The 24,254-nt window shown below is 45.3% G+C and overlaps 1 protein-coding gene across 1 annotated transcript in view; it reads right to left on the reverse strand.

Moving 5' to 3' along the window:
• Nucleotides 1-24,254, reverse strand: part of LOC306981836 (beta-1,3-galactosyltransferase 1-like) — a 75,102-nt gene that overhangs the window by 42,604 nt on the left and 8,244 nt on the right. The window contains exon 2 of the mRNA XM_079581561.1: nt 17,634-17,718. The gene's annotated coding sequence lies outside the window, so the exon portion shown is untranslated. The remainder of the gene's footprint in view (nt 1-17,633; nt 17,719-24,254) is intronic.

Genomic DNA, 24,254 nt, shown 5'->3' on the forward strand with positions numbered 1-24,254 from the left:
GAACTTCCGTGGTCGTGAACTTGAGCGACACGTCTCCGGGCGGTGTTGATGCGCCGTGGCTTACCTGATGCTAACTCTCGATACACTTAGCTGTCAGCTTAGCTCCGGAGTAATCACTGCTGCCCATTAGCGAGCCACTCACGGCCGAGGCGACAAGGCCCGCACAGATAAGCAATCAAGTCACAAATTGGCTCACGACACGCAGATATACCCATTTAGTGCAATACAAACATGCTTCCGCGGACCATGCGGCTTTACCATTACACAAACTAATCCCAACGCTTTTTTTCCCCCCCCTTGTCATGGAAACCCGCTATGATTAACATAATTTTTCGAATGCTTTTGGAAAACGTTACGCCTCCTTTGTCACGGGGCTAATCAGCGCGATATAAAATATGGCCTTCATTACAGTGTGTGGCCAGAACGTAACAATAGTCTTAATTATTTAACAACGGGAAAGAATGCGCCTTTAGTTTGTTTTGCCAACAGTGATTAGGTTTTAGCGGGGCGGGCCTGTGGGAGCAGAGCTGGGCTACACTGAGCTATCGCAGGAATCATGTCTGAGGCGAGGATGACTGATGAGCTTATTTTCCTGGGAGAAGATCGCACATCGGAATTACCATAACAGTCTAATAAAACGTCTGCAACTGTGGTTCCCTCTGCCGTGAAAATGTTATGCTTTCAACATGTCATTAGAGGAGCTCAGCTTTCAACATAGTCAAAATATGTTCATTTTGTCAGTCCCAAGTCTGTATAAATGAGGTATAATTAAAGGTGTACAGGAGGATTTTCCTGAATTTCAGGAAAGAACTGCCCTCTCCACTTTAAAAAAAAAATGCACATGCGCAACGCTCAACCTGCCTCCGAGGAGGAAGAATCTCCCAAAAACCCTCTGGTCTTGTTTCTCTCTTCTGAAGCCTTTCTCTTCTTCTCATACACTTCGAAGACACTTTCTCTTGCGACCCCATTTTCAAACGACTCGATGCGTTCTGCAAGCAGCAATGAATGGCTAACAGCGTAACTCACATAGGCTTGAAAGTAACAAGGGGCGAGCACGCACGACGACCTTACATAGGCATATCACCACAATGATTGACAATTAGGAGGACCAATCGTCTTGATGATCCACCCGGAAATAGAACATCCTCCGCTATACCTTTAACAGACTAACAATACGACAGAGCTAATTCTTGCTTTAGATGGACTATCGTGCATTATTTGGCTTTAGCATTGACAGTTTATGGTTAAAAATGTGAAATCATGGGCTGGTCAGGACTTCAGGGTGGCCTGGAGCTGCCAATGCAAGCACTAGTGAGAATGACATGTGAACAAATAAGGAAAACAAGCTTTCACATTTGTCTAATAGCATGCTTGCAAACCGATGGCTACGTAATAAACACACTTTGAGCAAAACTGTTCAGAACAGGACCGGTGATGGATTATGGCCTTTACAATAAGACAGTTGTGTGTTCCTTGTATGTTTCTGACCAGGCTGCAAAGCGAATTCAACAATAAATCATATCGCGTGGACATCCAACAGCCACTTTAGACACAATTCATCCTTTTCTAATCAATGTAAACATGCTGGTTCCACAGTGGTCAAAAGTAGTGGACAAAACATATAACTTACTTACTGCCACACAGTATAAGGCCTGCCTAATTACTCTGCCATGAACAGGGATTTTCTTTACTATAGAGGATTAACAAAAGCCAGGCTCTATAAGCTTCAAGCCATTCAGGGTATAGAGTAATAAGCCTGCCATCATAATAATGCACACTAGCTGTTATATTACATTGTCTTCTCATGGATACAGGGCTCGGTCTGCACCAGCCTGACCGCCCCAGCACTGCAGGGCTCCGGTGACCTTTCCCAGTCAGCTGCCAGTCAAAGTAAAGCCCCGGTAATGGAGACAAGGCGATTACGGAGATTCTCAGACATGCACCACTGTCCTTCAAGAGAAAATTGAGAAAATGAGAGCGATATTGCGTCGTTGTCAGAGTGAAAAGGTACGTAATGACTTTTCGGTTCTCCGCTTTTATGTGAGGGGAACGACAGAGACATTAAGACATCTGGTGTTTGCTTTCGACGGCCACGCCAGCAGCAGCGGTGATTACTGACGGGATGTGGGATCCAGCTCAGTTCAAAGCTCGTCATTGTACGGTCACAAAGGCGGCTGCAGATAGCGTCAGATCCGCTGATACGCCACGGGGAGACGGAGATAATTAACTTTCAGCTTCAAGGAACCTCCAAGACTTCCTGTCGGCTGCTGTTAGTGTCCTCCCCAAAAACTTCAAACAGCCGATGAACTCAAATATGGAGCTGGCTGATATAATGGTGAAATTATACCACCTTCTTTTTTAGGACACTCAGAGTTACTTTGCTCTGCATTATTCACACTCTACTTGGTCAGTATACTGTATCTACATCTCGATTCTGTCCTCAGCGTCGTGGGTTTGAGTCTCCCGTTCTTCAACCCCTTCCATGGCACTAGTGTGGACGTCTTCACCAAAACATTTGCCTCCTCCAACAAATAAAGTTATGGACCAGACCAGCGCATTAGAGCGGCTAAGACGAGAAAAGCTGATTTTAATATGAACCCTCTGAACTTTCACTTTTTGTTGAAGCTATTTTTAGAAGTGACCCAGTTGAAATGAAGCGGACAACAGGCCGAACACCTGCCACTGCACTCTAAGACGAGTGCTGAGGTGCTTTTCACATAAGCACAGACTTGATTGCCTGACCTTTCCGATGCTTGTGGCTTTAATAAAGGCCTAATTAAGAGGCCCATTACAACATGAGATCTCCACTATTAAGTCTTTAGCCACAAAGACTTGGTTCCTGCGAGAACTCTTCAGATTGGCCTTTGGAGGCGAATGTCAGCACGGGAAAACACAAAGCAATATTACACAGCAGGGAAATCGGGACGGAAACCACAAGGGGTCTGTTAGTTCCATCCACAAAACAACACAGTTTACAATCATTTAATAAGTCTTTAGTAAAATAGTATCAGCATGTTCTGAAATGTGTTTAAAAAGTACACTGTTCACAGAATCTTGATCTAAAGCATCAATCACAAATCTTATGAGACCATTTTCCAGGCAAAAGTCCAAAAAAATGACAAGATCCTCACTTAAGTCATTATTTGTTTGTGGTAAGCGACCGTTAGTGGCAGTAAAAAACCTTTTTAGAAAATCAGAGGAGCCAAATGTTTTCCTTTGGCCTTACCTTCACCTTGCTGGCTGACGTAAATTGTTAAAGTAAGAGGTATTAATACAGAAAGGTGCGGGGATACATGGGTTTTCTGACTTGTGACTGACAGAGTACATCAGTGTAGCGTCAGCTCCCTTCTCCTCGTGAGCCGTTCAAACAGATGCACAGAAATTCAATTCGGGATTGAAATCTCCCTTTAAGCTCAAGATCCCAGCGTAATGTTTTCCGACTGGCTACACACACAGTATCCGCGATGCATTTTATCCCAACCAACAGTAAAGACAGTATTTAGCGGGCTAATGCTTTGCGTATGGATGCGTGGTAAATCACGTAAATGGCGAGGAGTGTCCTGTGGCGCGGGCGCAGCTGCGGTGGAGGGGAGAAATGGGTCACATCTCGGTGGAGCGGTGGAACCTGGCACTTCATGATCATCACAGTTAATGAGGAGGCCGCTCTCCAGGCATTTTTCATCAGACATATAGTTCACCTTAGTCCCACGCCTTCTGCAGCTGAGGAATGGGCTCGGAAAACGGAGCCAAAGGAGGTTCAGGAGAAAAAAAGCGACTCCAAAGATATTACTAAAAACAGCCTGGTTATATGGTAAAACAAATGAGGCTGAAATGTGTGTGTAAAACATACCTCTGTCTTATGTTATCAAGAACTGAATAAAACATTTTCTAGTATTCACATTTTTGTGCCCACCTCAGGAATTAATGTATTCAAACTCATACAAGACTTTACCTTGATCCATCTCTGAATTAAATATGGAGCTTTACTTTGGCCATACCTGCAGTGAGCTTTAGCTTTGACTTAATGAAAAATAGTGTCACTTTCCAAGGCCATAGAAATGTACATCTTTGCACGTGGGCCTGTTGTGGTGCATTCGTGAAGAGGACAGGGGGGGGCTTGGTTCCAATCGGTTTTGTCTGAAAGTTTCAGCTGCGGTAAGATACTTTTCTTTTGTCAAAACGGAGATCAGTGGAGTCTGACAGATTGCGTGCGACACATGAACGGGCAAACAAATTAGCCGCCCACCCTTCAGCCCGCCGTGATTAACGCAAAGGAAAGACAAATCTCCCTTGAGTTCACATCACGCCAACGCAACAGCCAGACCAATTAGAGAGAGAGGCGCTGTCGACTGTCCAAAAGCAGACAGGTCCAGTGTGCTGAGGACTGCTGATGGATAGGGGAGTTTTGTCCAGTCTTCATTTTGACAGACAAGGCAAATCACCACTGCTCGGCTCTGACATGCGCAGTGAATACTCGTGCTGAGCTTTCGGAGGCTAAGTCCACACGGTGTCCATTAAAATGCATGAATCCATAAAGGCAAACTTCCTGAAAACTTCATGCCAGTTGTGCTGCCCACTCACAATCCTCACAACAACTGGCTGCTTTTAATTCAGCTGGACTAATTCTCACAAAAGGTGTAAAAGGTCATTTCAAATTCGACGCTGCAATGGTAAGATGCCTTAAGAAACAGATGAGACTTGAACGTTATATTTACAAAGTTTGCCCAAGGCTTTGTATTGACTAAACATTCGCAACCAGTAAAATGATTACCTAGGCTTGGGCAAAATGAGAGTGAGCATGTCATTCCCCGTCAAGCAGCTTCCTCACACTGTCTTTATTTGTGTGGGCACATTGCATAAGTACAAAGCGTAATCTTGTCTTATTGGGCCGATGAGCTGACTGGAGGTCTTTGCAGATTTGGTGCTTGTACCAGAAAGTTAAGTCTGGCCAAAAAACAATATAAAGTAAATAACGTGTCTATAAAAGAGCCACTACTGCATGGAGTCAGAGCAGCACAATAGTCTTCGTAGTGTTGAATCCTTGTAGTGCTGTACGCGTCTTTATTTTATTGACTGGTGGTTGAAGGAAGAGCCAAGACTAGACTTGATGAGTGCACCTTTGATGTCTCCCTCTCCCTCCTCTGTGCTTCTGCTACTGAGAACTGTCAGAGCTCCTCCGCCTGCCACTTCCTCTGTCCGCTTTCATCCTCTTCACGTCCCACAAGGACTCAGAACCCACCCAAAACAGCAGCACCCGGGGGCCAGCCCTCCTCTCACCCACCCGTCCCCTCAGAAGTCAGCGACGCCCCGTTCATTCCTCAGCATTAAGAGCCAATCGTCGCCATCTCTCCGGTGGCGCCAGCCGGGGGAGCGCTCGGTCTCAGAACAATCAGGTGTCATGTCTCCTCTTGCCACATTGATCAGCGCATAACACAAACAGGGGGGGAGACGATTCGCAGGTTATTGCACGACTTCGGGATTATCTACGGCTCTGTCAGCGCTCAAACGCCCAATCAATCGCGGTCCGGCGGGAACCCTTTTAATTCCAGCCCCGCACTTAATCTAGTTATTCACACGAGAGCAGCCGCCTCCTCCAATCCTCCGGTTGGCACTTCTCCGAGCGCTATTTCCAAGAGCAGTGAGGGAACTTTCCATTTATTCAAGTGATGTATCTAGGTGTATTACGGTAAGTGTCAATATTAGGGAGAATGTTTTTGAGTGGCGTTTTATGCATTTAAATGAGCGTGCAGCTGCTTCTGAGTTTAGAACAGCTGAGTTTGGGCCCAGTAATGCAACTTTTCAGTAAAATAAGTTTAAAGCGAGATTTAGGACTGATTCTAGAGTAGGTCTAGGACAGGGGTGGCCAACACACGGCCAATTGGAGTGCGGCTCTTTGCCTGATTGGATATGTTTCATACAATGCGGCTCTTTGCAAAATAATTGGTATATATTTCCCATAAACTGTACCAGTCTTTGACCAAAAATCCAACCATCGTCCTACAGACCCTGTTTCCATCTCTACACATGAATGAGAGTCTGTATCTCCCTCCTTTTCGAGGCGGTTTGTAAAAGGAGCCCGTGCAGCCTCACTCAAAGCGGGATGTAGGTTGAACAACAGTCAGGCAGATCGTGGCACTGGGATCAGCTTCTATGCTTTTCAGGTTTCTGATCAGCCTTCTCTTTATTTGATGTAATTTGGCTTCATATTCACAGAAAAAGATCAAAATTAGGAAATGGAAAAAAGCGGAGCTCTTTTGAAGCATATGATGTGAAGCGCGACATCGTAACGTGGAAATACGCAAAGTCATTGACTTTTCTTTCATATGTGACAGTAACTGTAACAGATGCAACTTAAAACAGAATCTCAGACGTCCAGAGGCTCCTGATTAAAGTTTATGAACTTTGTGCAGCCTAGAGTGCGTTCTCTGCACAGTCCAGTCAGGACGAAGCTGCAGGCACTGAGTGCACGGGCCAGGGGCGAATCAGAGGAGGGGGCTGAGTGGGCAGGGCCCCACATACAAACACACCCCAGCATTAAAAAAAAAAAAAAATCTAATTCTGTCTCAGTCAGAGCAGAACAACACAAAATTTCAGTTAATATACATGTATTTCAATCTTGGTGAGGAGTAAAACCATTAAATCTAACACAATTATTGAACAAAAAAAAGCAAAAGGCCAGGCATAAAGTTATAGTTTACTGTGATTAAATAAAACAGTCACATTCTATTTAATCACAATAAACTACCGCCCCGGGATCTCGCTAATGGTCGGTGCCTTTGTGGCTCTTCACAGGATCAAGGTTGAAAATTTCGGCTCTTGGTCTCTGACTAGTTGGCCACCCCTGGTCTAGGAGAACATCTTAGTCCCGCCCTCCTCCTCCATGTTGCCTTGCGTGAATATGAATATGAATACTGTTGGCGCTAATTGCTGTCATTCTCGGAGGAAGGGACGGAGGGGACTCTCAGGTGTGACTGAGTGTCGGAGCTGATTGCATCCAGGTTGTTGTTGCCGCGGGATACAAGCTGGTGGAGGTTAATGTTGCGAGGAAGGACGAGGCGTTCCTGAGTGAGGGAATGACTGACGCCCCATTACCACAAAGGGTCGTACAGGGAGGGAAGAAGCCTTTTGAATATTTTGAAAGGGGGTAAATTACACAGTATCGACGGGACAAAGTAGTAGCATTACACTGATGTGGTTAAAATTGTGTTCGGTTGGTACAAAGTGTTCCTTTACTTTTCTCGCTTTTTTCTCTGCAATGCTTTTATATGTATTATAGATCGCATTTTTGGGATGTTTAGTATGTTTCTTCTTCATGGGAAATAAGTGCCACACAAGAAGAGGTTAACCTTCCATAACAATCATAGAGGCCATGAGCGAGTCCCACATCCATTCTTGGAAAACAAAATACCTGCCCTTCTATCAGGTATGTTCTTCAGCTGTGTAAAACTGATGAAAAGCTGCCATAGCCTTCGCCCCAAATGAAATAACTGTGTGAAAAAAAGAAAAGAAATAACCCTGTCGTGTGGAGCTTAAGTCCTTTTGTGAAATAAACAAAGTAACCAATCTGCTCAATGTCAAGAGCAATGTTTGATTTTGACAAAGCACACCCTCCTAAGCCCCAATTAGCCTCTTCTTATTTTGGTTTCTGTTTCTCTCTCTCTCTTGTTGCATCGAAGCTCATCGCCATTCGACCCTGACTCCCACCTCGCCAAACAAAGACAAGCAGCAGCGGTTGCCGTAGGAACACATCCAGCACATGGAGCAGCTCGTTCCATGTCTCGTTCTCTCCCTAACTTATCTAACTCAGGCCATTACAGGTTTGGACCAAATCGATGGCTTTAAACATCTTTAAAGTTCACGGTCGACTAACAAACTCCGCTGGGGCTTAATTGCTTTTTCCCACAGCGGTGACAGATCAAACGCTGACCTGATAATAAATGCGTGAAAAGCTATATTCCGCTGTTAATAATATTGGGATTGTGCGTGAGATGGAACTTTTTTTGTATTGACGTCGCCGGCGGCAACATTCAATGCAGTCGTTGGATGGGACTGATTGAAAGTGCGATTTCAGATAGAAGGTGCGAAGCAGGTCAGCTTTCATTACTCTTGCCGCAGCGGTGACTAAAGCTACTTTTTAAAACAGCGTGGTAGCACTTAGCAGTAGGGTTGGAGAGGAAGGTGCCTGCGTGGCTCTGCACCTGGCAACGCATCAGCTCTCAACAAAAGGCCAGCTCAACCACAGGAGAGGTGTTAAATGTGGTTTCTATACGCTCTAGTCGATCCATAATCATATCAGCCCACGACTTCTAACACGCAGCCCACCCACGCTTCACAAGAACGTCAGCATCAGCCAGGAGAATGATGTTCATAGAAATAATCCCTTCTTTGGCTCTTAGTGTCAAAACTTGGATGTGATATGAATGTGAATCTGGCAACTGTCACTGCTATAATAAAGACAAAACAACTATAGGTTACTCACTCACTGTTTCACACCGATCAGGTCCTGGGTTCTATCCCCAAGCCACATGGGATTTGAAGCTCCTTCCCTTGTCTGCATAAGGGTTCTCTGGGTGACCTGGTTTCCCCTCCCGCCATCAACACGTACGATAGTAGCCTGGTCTTACCATACCCTCGTACTCATTTCGTACAGAAGGTCTAGATCTTCACAATTGAGCTCCGTTTTCAGATGGGAGGGGTGAACTCCTTTTAAATCTTGAAACAATTGGATCTGATTTTCCTCCACTCGCTGAATGGTAGGTTAAAATTAAACTGATGTAACACGGCCACTGAGCTCAGACCCAGACGCAACATGTAGGGAAATGATAATTGAGTGTGAAAATTAGCCCATAGCTACAATCTGTTGTAGTGTGTTTAAATGCATGAGTCTAATGCAGGGGCAGGCAAGTCTGTGTCATGGAGGGATGATTTTCTTCATTGCCAAAACACCAAGGGCCGAAACTCACTATTTTAGCCCAAAGTAAAGCACCTTTTTCTCTACACATATAGGTTTTGCTCATGATATATGAGCTAATGGGGTGTTTTGCTGGGAAATGTGAAAATATTGACAGTATTTCCCACATTTTAAAGTCCTTTTCACACATTTGGTCTGTGATTTATGAATAAATGCTTCTTCAAAATTCTCTTGGGGGCCGAATTTGGCCCCCGGGCCTGACCTTGCCTACCCCTTGGTCTACCCTTGCCTACCCCTACACCTTGGCTTGTGTTCATTCAGATGCACTGTCTCCACCAATGAAAAATAGATCAATTTAAATAAATACAATCCATTGCTCTCGTGTGATGCTATGTTGAAGTCTGATAGTGAAAATTTATATAGAGGTTGCACCTTTCTTTGTAATTGGCCATCAAAGGAATTGACCACAAAGACAAGAGAATGGTTCTGCAGTCGCATTGAGTCTGAACACTAATGGGTCGGTAAGCACCACTACATAAACTGCATGGCCTTGTAAACCATTGTGTTGTGGATATTTAGTTTGTTTGACCCAAGGCAGAACACAGCATTAAATTGGTGCAGCTTTTTGTGAATGGCATCCGTTTAGTCTCCCCCCAGGCGGTGACTTCCCTCTGCTCTTTGACTGCGATGCAAAGTTCCTCCTCTAAATATTCCACTGCTGTTGCCTGCTCGCCTGGTAGTGACAGCAGGTGGAAGCGCCGCCTGCCACCGCTCTGTCACCTCCGCTGTACCTGTCCCAGCGCTGCCATGCTGCACCTTTTTACCCCGCTGACTCAGCCGCTCACACAGGGGCTTGCGCGAACATCGATGTGGAAGTGGCACGGACTGCGGCGGGGTCGTGGCGGGGCCCTGTCACACGCGCGCCGATCACACAGCTACACCTGGCACCCGTCTCCAGGGAGGTCCCGAGGAAACAAAGATGGAGAGGCACAGAAGTGGATGTTTAAAGCAGCCCTAAGTGTGAGGGCGCAGCGGGAGCACACTCCTCACACTAAAGGTGAGAAAACTGTGACGGAGAGTGGGAAGCTGTGAGAGAGGCTTCCAGTCAAGGCGGCTGACTCACTCCTCGAGGCTCGTCACAAAATGATCGTTTGTCTGGTGTCTGCCAGGTCCACAATAACACATCCCCCACAACAGAGGCCTGCACACCTTTCAAATGTGCTCAATGCTTGGACAATACCTGCTCTGCAAATCCTCAACTGCTCCAAGCTAAACTGCAATTTTAACAGAATAATAATCATGTTCGAGAATTCCACAAAAGACCAAACCTCGCCTCCGGATCCATCAGGTATGGAAAGATTATTTTTTTCTTCAGAAGCAGAATTGTGCTTATTGCCATTGTCGGGAAAGGCTTCACAGTAATTTTCTTGGGTGGAAGGGTGAAAAAAATGAAACACTGGTTAATACTCAAATGATAAAGGTCAGTAAGCAAACACTGCAGTTGTGAGTGTATAGAGAAGAGCTAGTTTTTCAGTAGTATCATAATGTTTTTCCAGCATGCTGCCTTTCGCTCCAGCCGCAGAAATCTATGACTCAGTTCAGAGGGCAGGCTCGAGGCACTGACCACTAATTCACAGTATAAAGCTGCTCGCCAAACTGTGCTACTACAGGATAAACACGCATCACAATGAGGAACTTTCATGTTATGGGATTAGGAGCGGATCAGTTTTCTGGATCAATAGGATTAGAGCTGTCGTTAACCCTCTACAACAGCCATGAATCCCGACCTAAAGACGCTGAGAGGTGAAAGCGGAACAGCGTTCAGAACCTCGCACCAGAACAAACACTTTACCCAAGCTGTATACTAAGCTGTACTTGGAGTAAGCAGACGAAAACCCAAACTGCCCGTGGCGAAACATTAAGAAAACACGCCATTGAGGAAGAATAGAAATCTACTTTTTTCTCTGAGACGTGGAGATGGAAGAGTCTCTCAGTAATTGGGCCGCCTTTCTTCTGCCGCTACCTCTGGAGGCTAAGAGAAACATGTTTGAATACGCACTCAGGAAGCTTCCTCTTATTTCTGACTTCTACCACAGCTTCGCAGTAATTGGTTCCTGCCAAGCATCAAGTCTGCTGTGAGCGGCGCGCTGTCTCCAACTTTTCAGGTGAGGCTTCAAGGCGCCCATAAAACCGGCAGCCTCGACTATCTCAGGCGGCTTAAAGCGCGAGGAAACGGGCTTTTAGATACACACGGACAACTCGGAGCTGCACAGGTTTTTCTATATTACTATGTTCTTTGTTTTTTTTTTTTTATTACATTGGCTGGAATAAACTGAAGGTAAACATATATAGTATGAAACTTTTATGCAGGAAAAGTGAATGCATTAAAAGTTCTTGTGGTTTGAGAGAGAAATGAAATGTGAAGAAACCAAACCCTGCCAAAACCATACTGATTCAGCGACCTGGTCCTCGGTGAACAGCTGACTCCTCTGCCCCAAGTCCACTCTAGATCCCGTTTTCACTGGGAACTGTCCTTAATGAGCGTTGAAACACAGCCCAGGTCAGATCCTCAGACAGTTCACACGCAGGTACCACGCTCAACAGAGTCGTTCATACTGACACTCACTAAATAATAAGTGTTGCTTTTCTAGAATCAAAACAGCTGGTATAAATTATGCAAGGACACACAAGGCTACACTCCCTGAGGTTATCTGAGCTCGACCCCGGCTTCAATGGCTCGAACATGTCAGAGATGTACTTTGCTCATGAAGAGACCTGTATACTTTAAAGACTATACTTATTTCCTGGATCTAATCAGGACTCGGGCAGCAACGTTCTGGATTTGCTGCAATTATAAGTTAAACCTCTCCTGCTGGAGTGATTTATATTCAACCAGCTGTTAAAAGAAAATCATTGGTCACTGACAAAGCTGCTTGGCTGAACTGAAATGACACTACCAAGTACAGGTGACGACTTAAGAATTTCTCTCCTGTACGACTGAGAGGTTCCACAAACATGTCATTACCATAAACACTTTGTGTCCTGGTCCAAACATGAGCTCTCTCTCAGGGTGATATGATGTAATGTGGTGGCAACACTGGGGCGAGTCACTGTGCCTGTATTTAGTCAACAGCTGTGGCCCCAGTGGCTGCATTTGTAAAGCTCATTTATTGGTCTGCAGTGGAAGAGACTTCGTCAATGCCCAGGTGTTTTATTCCAGTGTTTGTGTGACCAACTCAGCCCCTCACTCAGTGCCACAGATGGACCCTCGCCAAATAGCCAGGGAGAAAAATCCGGAACAACAGCTGTCAAATCTGCCAAGTGAGCAGCATCCGAGCAGAGCCGGGCTAAAAACACAAACTCTGTGCTCCTGTGTGTCCGTATATCCCGCCCAACTAAAAAGAGATTGACGGGTAGCGAATGGCTTATTAGGAAATTTCACGGGATCATGAAAGTGATTATCCTGAAGCTGTCAGCGGCTAACGGTGTGCCATGGTGGCACCCAGGCGCCCGCTGCAGGTGGGTGATGCGCCCCGACAGTGAAAGCAAGTTACAGGGACTGATGGAGATGGAGACTGAGCTCTGTACATGCAAACATTCAAGCTACACCTATCAGAGTCCACAATATAGGATTTTGCACACACAAAAAGCACATACTGTACAGAAGGGCCATGAGTGAGACCCTGGACCTCTCCCTCCTCCTCGGTCACTTGAGTTATTTTTGGTTCAGCCTGTTTTTCCTACTTCTTTGAAAAGTGCTACATGATCTACTTTAGTTCTAGAACGTGAACATTTCAACCAATTTCTTACTTCACTTGTGATTAAATCAGATGAATGAACATTAAATGAATAAGACGCTGTAGTAGATCTGGCCCAGTTTTACCAGAAGGGGGACCATATGTATAAGCTGCAGACCAGCTTTAGGTTTAATACTAATCAAATCAACTGAATGAATATGCAGCTGGTCATTAACCCTTTAATGGAACAGGCCACCGTTTTTCCATGCTGAGATATGTTCTTACCTGAGCTTAGACGAGTTGTTACGTACCTGTCTGGTCTTTGTGCGTGCTCGTGGAAGAGCGCGGCAGCTTCCAACTTGACCCCCGTTTGGAGCTATAGGAATACATTGGGAGAGGCCATATGCTAACAACATCTTGACTGAGGCCACGCACAAAGACCAGACAGGTACGAATCAACTCGTCTACGCTCAGCAAGAACATATCTCAGTATGTAAAAATGGTGGCCTGTTCCTTTAATGCCGAGTGTCCCTAATTTACAACATACCTCTTCCTGCAGGAATTTAGCATCAGCTTGAAAGCTCTGAGTGAGAGGCGGGACATGGCCACACTGCAGACCCTCCAGAATATCCTGAAGGACAGTTCAGTTTTATAAATCTGTTTTATAGATGTTTTTTTTTTCTTCTTCTATTGCTGATTTTATTATATTATAACTGACACATTTCAGGTTGACCATTTTTTGTCAATGTTTAATGAACCTAAACCTAAAAACACTGGTAATATTGTATATAATTGGAAATATAGCAAATGAGCAAATGTAATTAGTATTGAATCCATTATTGAAAAAAGGCTAAAAAGATAATATTGCGTAGATTGCCATAGCACGAGCAAAAGTACATTATCACATCTGTGTGTTTTTCATTTAGTCTATAGAGAAAGAAAAAGGAAATAATCTGGAATAAATGATGGGAAATAGGCTGTTGGAGTGTGATGATTACTGCAAATGGCTGTTCCTCTTATTATGTTGTTGAGTTTGGAGTGTTGTTTCGTTAACCTAATGATATCTAGTCTCTCTTGCTTTGCACAAGAAAGAGGGTCATGCCTCTGAATAGAAAAGCAGGCAGCTCATAAAAATAAATGTACAGCTCGGGGTCAAAGAAAAATTGGAAGTGGTGCCTCTAAGATAATAGATGTTTACTTCGCATATTACGCGCTGAAGAAATGGATAGGAGAGAGTCGAGACTGCATTTTGGCACAACCTCTCATAAATAAAGTGTTTGTTTTGATTACAGTAACAGTCGGTGTTCTAAAGTGGGCAGATAAAGTAAATTTAACAGCGAATGTGATTGTTCTCCCTCTCTCTTACCTGACAGAGCTCGTCACAAACAATCCCCGCGATAAGGTGCCATGCATTTGTTAAGGCTGACGTCTGTATAATGACTGCGCTGAGCACCATCTGCAGGAGCAAACGCCCTTCAACGCACCAATGTAAAGCTCATTATACACACCACGTAATGATATAACAAATGCTCAGGGACTTCATGCTCCTGTGATTCACTGGTAACTGTGTTCACTATCAAAGTCCCCAGCTAATAAGCCACAGGCCTGAAATGGATTAGCTGTTTTTAATCAAGTATTCTGTTTTGCACCATGTTTATTTCTCCTCTAAAATATCCATTCACCAGAGGGACGAGTCCTGTTTGAAACTTTTAGGAGATGTTTACATAATTCTGTTTCAACACTTTGTCAAACCGCAAGTCGCTGCAGAGAGGATTTATGCCAGAGAAAGTCAGTGTTTGTGGTTGAGGGTAAAGCAAAGTAATAGCGAGAAAGTGTAAAAGTGTTTGTAATTTGTGCAGCTGCAGAGAGGCAGCCACTGTGCAGCATTAAAGGCATTCGCTCTCTCAAATCAAATTAAACTTTTTATTATTTGCAGGTGCTGAGACGCATCAGAATTAACTTTCATTTTGTTTTGTTATGGCCCCTTGACTCCAGAATGTGGCAGTGCTCAATAAGCGAGACTTTTCAAATTACTTTTCACTTATTGAGAGCAAAAACATCCCGGCTTTCCTCGCTTTTTGCAAATTCTCAATTACGACTTGTGGACGAACTTCCCCGCACTTTTGTTGGAGCAAAGTTTCCCCGTCTCTGTCTCCGAGCGAACAGTTGTGTTTTTCTCGGGTCGTCACATCGCGTCCGCCGGCGACAGGTTGCCGCGGTGACGAGTGGCCTCCTCAAAGTGAGACGGAGGTGTTCCTTTCGCCGATCAAGTTTATGGGCTGTCACGTGTCAGCACTTTCCCTTCCAATTAAGGAACAGAAACGTCAATGTGGCTGACATGTTTCCACAGCTTTACACGTTGTTTTACTCTGAAGCTTCCTGTATATCCGCCGAGTTTAAGCTAAATCACGGAAAACTCACTTTCTGCATAAACTGTATCCATTAAAACTCAGCCAGATGACTGTTTTGAGTCTGGCAGATGTTGCTTTCCCCACTATGTGTCTATTGGAAAAGTTGGTTGGTTTAACTTTACCTCACTTCGATTTCTGCTGCTGAATGAATTTCTTGACATTTAAAAAAAAAAGTCCCGCAATAGCATAGCGTATATTACCAAGGCAGAAAATTGTCAATATGCAAGACAATATGTGGTGTCTGTGTCTTGTAATAAGCTGCCAAGAACGCCCTGGGATTGTATGGGTGATGAATGGGTTGAAAAAAGCTATTGTGAGTGGGAATCTGAGGCAAAGCGATTGTTTGGGAGGAGCGCGGCCGTTTGGTATGCAGCTCCGGACACTGGCAGAAAGGGCTGATTAGCAGCTACGACTTGTGCCAAGCCACTCCTCAGCCGGGCTGATTTCACGCGGCGATCTGTATTCATTTATGCATGGGGAGTGCGCGCGAGATGAGTGCCATGCAAAACGGGATATTTTCCTTCTCGCGGTCGCCGTTCTTCTCTCTCTAATGCCTTTGCTGTTTCACTTCAATACCAGCAGAAATATGACCGTACCGTTCTCATTTCCAGCTGGATCTTGTACTGAGAGTGGAAGAAGGTTTGTCGTGTAAGTTTTTAGTGCTGCTTTAGAGCCGCCCGCTGTTTCGACTGAGGAGGCATGATAACTTAATGATGCAAAGAGGGAAGAATACGTTGATGGCAGAGAGGCGTGGAGCAGTTTCCTTTTGTTATGGCCAATTACGAGCAGATATAGATGAAATGAGAGTAGAAACAGCTCTGACTTTGCCATTGTACTTTGTTAGAGTCTGTAGTTATGAAGGTGCTACTGGGGTCCACTTACCCACATGAAGCCAATCAAGTGCTGCTGTGTTATTCCCAGTACTTCCTGCTCTAACGCGTTTATGATAGCCCTGGCACTCGCCCTAATGCTTGCCCCACGCCACATTTGTTAACATTAGCTGTTGAAGATGCACTTGAGACAAGGGCAAAAATGAAGAAGCTACGCAAACTCAGCAACACAGTTTCAAAAGCCCCGATGTTTGCAGTGCAGGGACGTGCAGGCGTTTACTTCATCATGAGGTGCTGATTGACTTTTGCCTCGTGCCGACTCGTACTTTATGTGTAATCAAACAGGAGAACGCATTAAGACACCAGTAATAGCTCATTATCACCTTAAACCTGATCATCTCATGCGACGCAGATGCTAGCTTTGAGGCTGTAATTATTCCCCGCCGCAAATGACATGGAGCTAAAGTCTGAACGCCGGCCTCCCGTGCAGTCGCTAACGCTGCTGCTCTTAATTCATTAGTCACCTTCACTGGAGCGGGCGCATGGGAAATAGGTCTTAGTTTACTGAGGTGAGCGCTTCCCCAACTGCTCTCATTAGCGAAACCGTCATGACGAAGGCAGTAAAAGAGCAGTAAACAGGCAGGGGCCACTTCACTATCATGTATGAAGGAGCCATTTTGATCCATTGGTTACAGCAGACACAAGATGAGAGGGTCTTGATAGCACAAAACAATCAAGTAATGAGGGGATTTAACTTGAGTTGAGGCTTAAAAACATTATTTTGTGCACCCAGCAGTGATAATTTACATTTTGTAACTTGAAGTAACATCAATATCAGACAGTGCCACAGACACATAGGGGCCAGGCCTGGTTAGGATTTCGCCTGCATCTCCCTTTATGTAGGTACCACTGACTAACCACTGTGCTTTAAAAGTCATTTTTTCATAATACTTTTCCTTTAAAACACATGCGTATATTCCTTTACAATAAAAAACAGCAGATGAATTGAATAGCTACAGTACATGTTGATATTTTGTGGCCGTTTCTTGTCTAACTGTGAGCTTTCATTCTAAATCTCAGGTGCGTCATACTGTACGCTCAATCTATTCACCTTCTTTTCATTTGCAAATGCAGTCTTTACGACACATTACCTAAATGATCAGCGGCGGCGTATGGCAGTGTATCAAAGCCACAGCATTAGCAGGAGGCGTCTTTGAAGTCACAGTCACAAGTGAATACAAAAAGGCATTGGCTTCAAACCTCCGTACCGCAAACAGCGCATACATGGGCCATTATATAGAGACGCCGCCCCCTCCTGGCACATCAGCATCTTTTGATTTATTATTGGCCCAAACTAGGCGCTCTACGGCGGCATGCTGCGGCTGATGTCTCCTTGGAGACGCGTTGCAATAAAATGAACTACCATTGTTTTCCTGCAGAACTGTACAAATTGCCTCATCAACGCCGCGACATGGGTCCTGCACCTCGAACCATTCTTTAGCGGGGGAAACAACGGGCTACATAAAGCGCGTTTGCATTCACCCACGCCGCAAGATCATCAGGTTGACATGTGTTGCTTTTTTGCATCCTTCAGGCTGCGTTCACACTTTGAGTGAATAATGATATACGTCTTTCGGGGATGTGGCCTACTTTTAATTGATTTCTATACATTACTTTGTGTATACAGACCAATGACAGATGTGGATAAAGAACAATAAGTGCTAGTGTAAGAGTGTTTCCTTACCGTCCATGATGGTTGTATCTCCTCCGCTTTCTCCTGGTGGGATTTGGTCGGACTGACAGCTCCTCTGATGGAGTTAATCCTAGGCCTGTGAATCAGACACAAAGGTAAGTGGCTCTCATTACACATGCCCTTCTTCCTAATGACTTTGCACAATGGAAATCTCAGCCCCAAATATGGACGGGATCCATAACTGAAAGCTGCCCACTTTGAGAATAACTGAGCAGCGCTGTGGGCTGAATCCTAATGACCACGTTAACCTCCGATAACAAAGTTTCAGTGGCATTTACTTTTCAAGGAGACGAGGGCGGACGCTTTACCTTCGTCGACCCAGTGTGAATGTCTTTTCTCTGCTCGGACGATGGTGGTGTGTAAAGCTGTAACTATTAGTTCATGCTTGTTGGGTTTATTGGATGAAATGCACCGCAGTATGGCTTATGATTGCACATGAACGCAGCCACTTTTTTTAACTACTGAGAGATAGTTTTGAGTGGTTTTGTGGCGCAGAAAGCCAGTAGAAAATGTGAATCCATGCAGAGGCGCGTGACAGCCGCCCCGGCGAGCCACAGCTCTTGAACAACAGTGTGAAACAAACAAGATATTCCCCCGAGTCGTCCGTGTGGCCAGTTAACCTGAAAACGCAATGTTCAGCCGACAACAAATACAAGGTTTTTTTTTCTGGAGCAGAGAAAGTCCTGGGAATGCTGAATAACAACAGAGTGAGCGGGGGGCAATCTGTCTCCATTTTACAGATAGATGGACCAGAGGCAGCGCAGACAATGGCCAGGATTTCGGCAAAATTCCGCCCATTAATCTCTATACAAAAACAAGCATTTGAACAAAAGTCGTTTCAGCCATATTCACAAGGCGAGGGAACAGCGTGCGGGCTTTCTTGTGCGGTGTAGCTTGACATACGCAGCCAGAGTTGTGGTACATGACAGGAATGACAACCAGACAAAGCTTATGGAGATATTATTTATAGCTATTGTCTCAGCTTTTTGAAACCTCAAACTGCTCTTTTGATTAAACAACAAAGTCTGGCTCTTTCCGACTTTTCCCCAAATATATTCTTCGTGTGAACTGGTGCGCTAAATCCTGCTGCCAATCCCGCTCCAATCCCACTCCAACGCCGCGCCGAGGCTGAGAGGGAACAGGCGAGCTCGATTGCTGTCCATAATTACTCTGTTGAACTTGTTGCCTGTAGAGTGCGTTCCATCTTCCGTTGGGGCCCCATCAGTAGACAGGCCCGGGATGTGAGCCAGGGGAGCGGAGAATAATGGCAATGGTAGCTTCTCACACCTCAATGAACACAGATAGATGTAAATGCTCAGGCTATTGCTTTGCGAGCAGATGGTGACCTCCTGCTTCACAAACGCGAGCTGAAGGATGCAAAAGATTCCGTTATGTGGTATGAAAATGTATCTGTCAGACGGTCCTTCTTTATCGGTTTGATCAAAATGTCAAATATTCCCCCAAAATGTCACTTCTGAAGTAAGCTTAAATGAAACCCCCGAGGCAGAGAGCTGATAGGGATTGAACTGCGCACAATGCCGTTAGATGAAAACCAATTTGGGGACAAACATTAGTTGGGGGAGCGCTAAAGCTGGGGCGTTTTTTTTTTTATTGCTTTTGAGCGCAACAGTGCAAAGAGCATTATAAAGCCATACACTGACGATTACGCTACTTAATCTGTTCTGACAAGCGCGCTGTCATTGATTATTAAAAGCCCAATCTATAATCCCGTGGCACGCGGAGGGAGGAAAGCTTCACACAAAACATTACAGGGCCAATAATGGGGTTTGCAGATGGAGGAGATGGTCTTAAAGGGGAAATCCGATGTTCTTAATAATGCCGTCTTTTTCCTCCTACATCTGTGCTTTGTCATTGACATTTGCAAACATGAAAAAGTCCACCTGAGGCTGCTGCGCATGAACTAAAGGCTGCACAATCCGTATCGATTCAGAGGAAAAATAACTGCAGCCGAATCTCAATAGGGCCAGACTGCATATCGCTTCTTTTGACATTCAAGCTTATCTGTCTATGAACCCCTCTCCCAGCCAGACAAAGTGTTCTTCCCACCTGCGTAAATGGTAGAGAAAAGGCCAAGGTGTCATCAACGGAGGAATCAGTCGTTAATAATCTCCGGACGGAAAGCCCCGCTGTCTGAACGTGGTTTGTGAAAGCTCCTCATTTACATCGGGCTGAGAAAAAGCGGGACTTCACACAAGCTGTCAGAGAGAAGAGTCTGTGGGGAGAAGAGGACGGCCCTTAATGTGCTCAGGAGAAAATGACAGTGCTGGGTCGACAATAACAATTAATATGACGCTATTTTTAAAGGTGCTTTTCTAGTCCAGCTGCATTGTGTTGGAACAGAAGAAGCCCAACTGGTGCCAAATACCAGATCTTGGCTCATCCCCGGCTCTCCAGACACCTGTACTATCTCCGCACAGAACAATCCAGGCCTTTTCATTGCAGCTAAATTCAATTGTTGACAGCTGGATGCCAAAGCAGACGACTCCCCTCCAGTCTCGTCCTCAGCGCGGCAGATTAGTCTAACTGCAATTACTGCGACACAGCGATGGGGAAGCGTCCTTGTCATTATCCGCGGACCTCGGCAAACTCCTCAACTGGCTTTCAGTGCACCTGGTGTGAGTGTGTCCCTACCGGGCTGCCATACTTAAGTCAATTAGCGAGCATCCTCTGCTGCACCTGGGCCCCGCATTCAGCACCGGGTCTTCGGCCTTTAGCTTAATGAAGATGGCAAACATCCAGCAGCAACACCACGGCAATCCTTTTATCCGGGACTTGTCACTTCTTGTACATGTGTGTGCGCTGACGTTCTCTTATGGAAAATAGATGCTTTGGATGATGCTACTAGCACCTTGAAAACACGGGATCATGCTGCGAAGAGTCGTGCGACGGCAGCTGCTGAAGGGAAGCTGCAGGAGACAGAACATCAGTGTCTCAGCAGAATGAAGTCTACAATGGTAGTGGAAATATCGACCTCCTCTTTCTAGAGTAGGTATAGCCAAGATAACATTTCATCATGATTTAAAAAAAAAATGTGTTTCATACAATATTTTCACTTGGTGATTTTTACTTTTATTTGCCTCATTACTTTGTACTTGTCCTTGAGTAAAATCCAGAGAGTGGATCTGATTTTGACCTCCCCATCGGCACCCCGACACACGGACTGTAACTTAGCCCTGCTCTGTTTATCGGGAGCACAAGGCCCCGTGAAATTGAGGCAGGAGCTGGAGATAACCCCGGCCCGAGTGGATGAATGTGGTTTGGACCTGACAGGGGAGAGCCAGGGGGATTTATGAGGCAGAAGGGGTTGACGTGCACTCATGCCAGACGCTGTTTTAAAGCCCTGTACTTTCGGAGGACAATACACTATTTGTTTTGTGCTGACATAGGAAAGTGCAGTCGTTTGGTTTGACAAAAGGGAGGGAAAAGTCAGATTAACCAGTCGGCTGTTGATGTATGGCTCCTGCAAATGTTTATGCATGAAAACAAATGTGTAAAGGCAACCACGTTTGACGGATACGCAGCTGTAGTATGTTATTGCAAACATCTTCCCCTCTTAGCCTTAAAAAGGCATTTCCTGTGAAGAAATTGCACATTTTCTCTGCTATAAACAGTCTGTAGTACATCACCTGGCTGTTCATAATGCTTTATGTGAAAGGCGATGTTTCAAAATAACAGCAAACACTGGAGCGGGGTGTTTGGAGCCCGAGTATTCATATTGGGTAATAACAGAGAAAGTACAAAGAACCCAGTAAAACGCAGCACAGCGCCATAAAACAGCAGGTGACACTTAACTACTGCAGGCAGGAGGGAGCGGGAGGGAGGGGAGTCCAAACCACAGCACATGAGTGGAAAGAAAGAAAGATCAAATCAATAAATGTAAAGGTTGAATTAAATATTTGACTGAGTGTTCAAGGATATGAAAACAAAGAAAAGCTACTCACACAAAAGCCTGCTGAGAACAGGACAAAAGTACGACATCAACTCTTGTTCTCGTAAAAAAAATGAAGTTATTTTCATCCACTCTCTCTCTCCCATGGGAAGTGCTCGCCATGGCCTTTCTGTCTGCAGTTTCTTTTAAAAAATATTCCCCAGAAGCATCCAATTATAACCAAGACTTGCAGGATTTTTTTTTGTTTTGTTTTGTTAATCTTAGCGTGAGGAAGTAAGGAGAGTCCACGGGCCACATCCTGACCAAATAACCAAATAAATAAAATGATATGATGCAGTTAGTCAGTGTGGCAGACCTTGTCGTGAGAAGTGTGTGGAATGTGCCCAGGCTTTGCAGGCTGGGGGGTCTTTTGGGACACTGATTCCTGGCTCGGTGTTATCATAGCCCTGGCACTTCTCATCAGCATTCACTCAGGGGAGCACCTGCTGCTGAGGTGGATGCTCCTGCCGTTATTGGATTGCTAATCTCTTCCTGGGAGGCCTCTTGAGCCGAGCGGACAGATGAGGCTGGGAGAGGCAATAAGGCGTCTGCGGGGAGCGGCTGATGATAAACTTGAGTGAGATGGGTGCGACCGACGGGAGCGCGCCGGCGAATGACGAGTCCATATATACAACACTGTCTGGCCACATGATTTCCTCCACGCCGCTGCATGGACTTATTGCTTTTATTTGAAGACTGCTCCGACTTTCTCCTCCAATAGATCACCGCGCTCGATAAGCAACAGGGTTCCAGGGCTGATGGGATGAGGTGGGCCTGGGTGAATCTGTCATGCGGGCGGCCCGAGCTGATCGCCCTCTCGCTGATTGCTCCTTTAATGGTGATGAATGTGTCGGAAATGGCAGAAACAGTGCTGTGGACGTGCTGATGGAAACCTCCAATAACTCTCCATCACTGCACCTTTCTGCTGCGTTCAGGCGCTTTGTCATCACGCGGAAAATCTCAACGTCAGCAAGGAGGCCAACATTAACAGGCAATTAGGAGCTACACGCGCATAAAGCGGCCGCGGGGTGACAAGCCATTTCGGTGTGACATGTCCCGGCAGTGTTTCAGGGTATGAGCACATGCCAGACTGTGCGGGCGGAGGCTGTGGGCTTCACTCAGCGCACACGAGCAGAAACTGGAAAGATGAGGGACAGACACAACATGAACATCTACAGAAAGCAATACCATTTCTCTTTTGATCTTTGTTATGTATTTATTTTAGTCAGGTAAGGCTGGTCTCTCTGAATAAACAGTGTCCAGCTCTTCATACAAAATGTGTCTGTCCAATCATAAATAATGTTAGTTTTCTAAAAGTTTCCAGAGTTCACTTTTTCCCCTCTGAAGATTTAACACGAGGTCCGGCATGGGGCAGAGTCTGTAGCATTTATCAGCGCTGCTTTTAGCGTGATGAATGATTCTCAAGGCGTTTCATCATCAGAGCTGAACAAATGACGGGTAAATTGTAGCCCGCAGCCATGAAAAAAGTGCAGCCCGCCTCGTTGGCATGCAGGGGAACAGCTGTGAGCTTGGCTTTGAACCTGCCGGACGACGATGGCTACAGGAGGCGAATCAGAATGTAATGTGAGCGGCGAGGGAGAGTCACGCAGCATTATATAGGCACATACATACATACATACATTTATTGTTTACGCAGCACTGCTGTGAATCAATCCAGAGTCTATTCATTATTACTGAAGGGAGAAACAACATCCTCTGTGTGTTATGTTTGGAAAAAAAGGCAGCGCCAACAATACTCCATCTTACAGCATCAGCTCAATGCAGCTGGGTTTAGTTCAAGTGGTTCTCGGACATCAATAATCACCTACAGGTATAACCAGTGTTATAACCACATGTATCCACACCACAGTTTGAGAAACACTCTTGTCACAACAGTAAACCATTGGGCTGACAACTTTTACACCCACAGTTATGGATCAACACCAAGAGCAGAGAACAGACCCATTGTTCATGAGCTCAAAGCAGAAGCTTTAATGAAGCGTTCCAACTCGCTGCTCAAGCTCTGAAGCTCGGATCAAATTCTCAAAGCATATTCCTCCGCAGAAACAAGCACATACTTCCTGACTTTGATCTCCTCCCTGTCGGTGTCTCTTGCTTTGCCTTGACTGTATATTGCCTAAAACATCAAAAGTGGAGTTTTCATGTTAAACCAACCTTAGAGAGGAGAAAGCAAAAACTGAAAGGAGTCATGGGCGATTACTCAAAGGATGGCGCAGAGATACAGGTCATTGGAGCAGCTTTGTTTGGGACGAGATTGGGCTGAAACTCCACATCTGAAAACATCACCAGATCACGACCCGGCAGCCAAACAAAATGCCCCAAAAGCCTCTCAGCGTCGTGTGCATAAATCAGCCAAATTAACACAAAGCGCTTTTCCGGCCGACAGCCTTTGTTCCCCGTCACTGCAGTGGATCCTTGTTTGCTGCTTTCAGGTGCGGTTAAGATCCTCATTACCCCGGTGCATTCACTGATTCTCTGGGAAAAAGCCCGCTGTAAAATAGAAAAAACAGGCTCTGTCTCATTAGGAGATGAGTCAGGACAAAGATGAGGGGCTTATCCGTAATAATCTGCAGAAACAGACGGGGGGCAGTCAATTACACAAAAGGTGAGCTCCAACTTTGGGGAACTTCTCCTCAGCAAAC

Source organism: Gobius niger (genome assembly GCF_951799975.1).
Source record: "Gobius niger genome assembly, chromosome: 23".
In the NCBI taxonomy this organism is placed as follows: domain Eukaryota; kingdom Metazoa; phylum Chordata; class Actinopteri; order Gobiiformes; family Gobiidae; genus Gobius; species Gobius niger.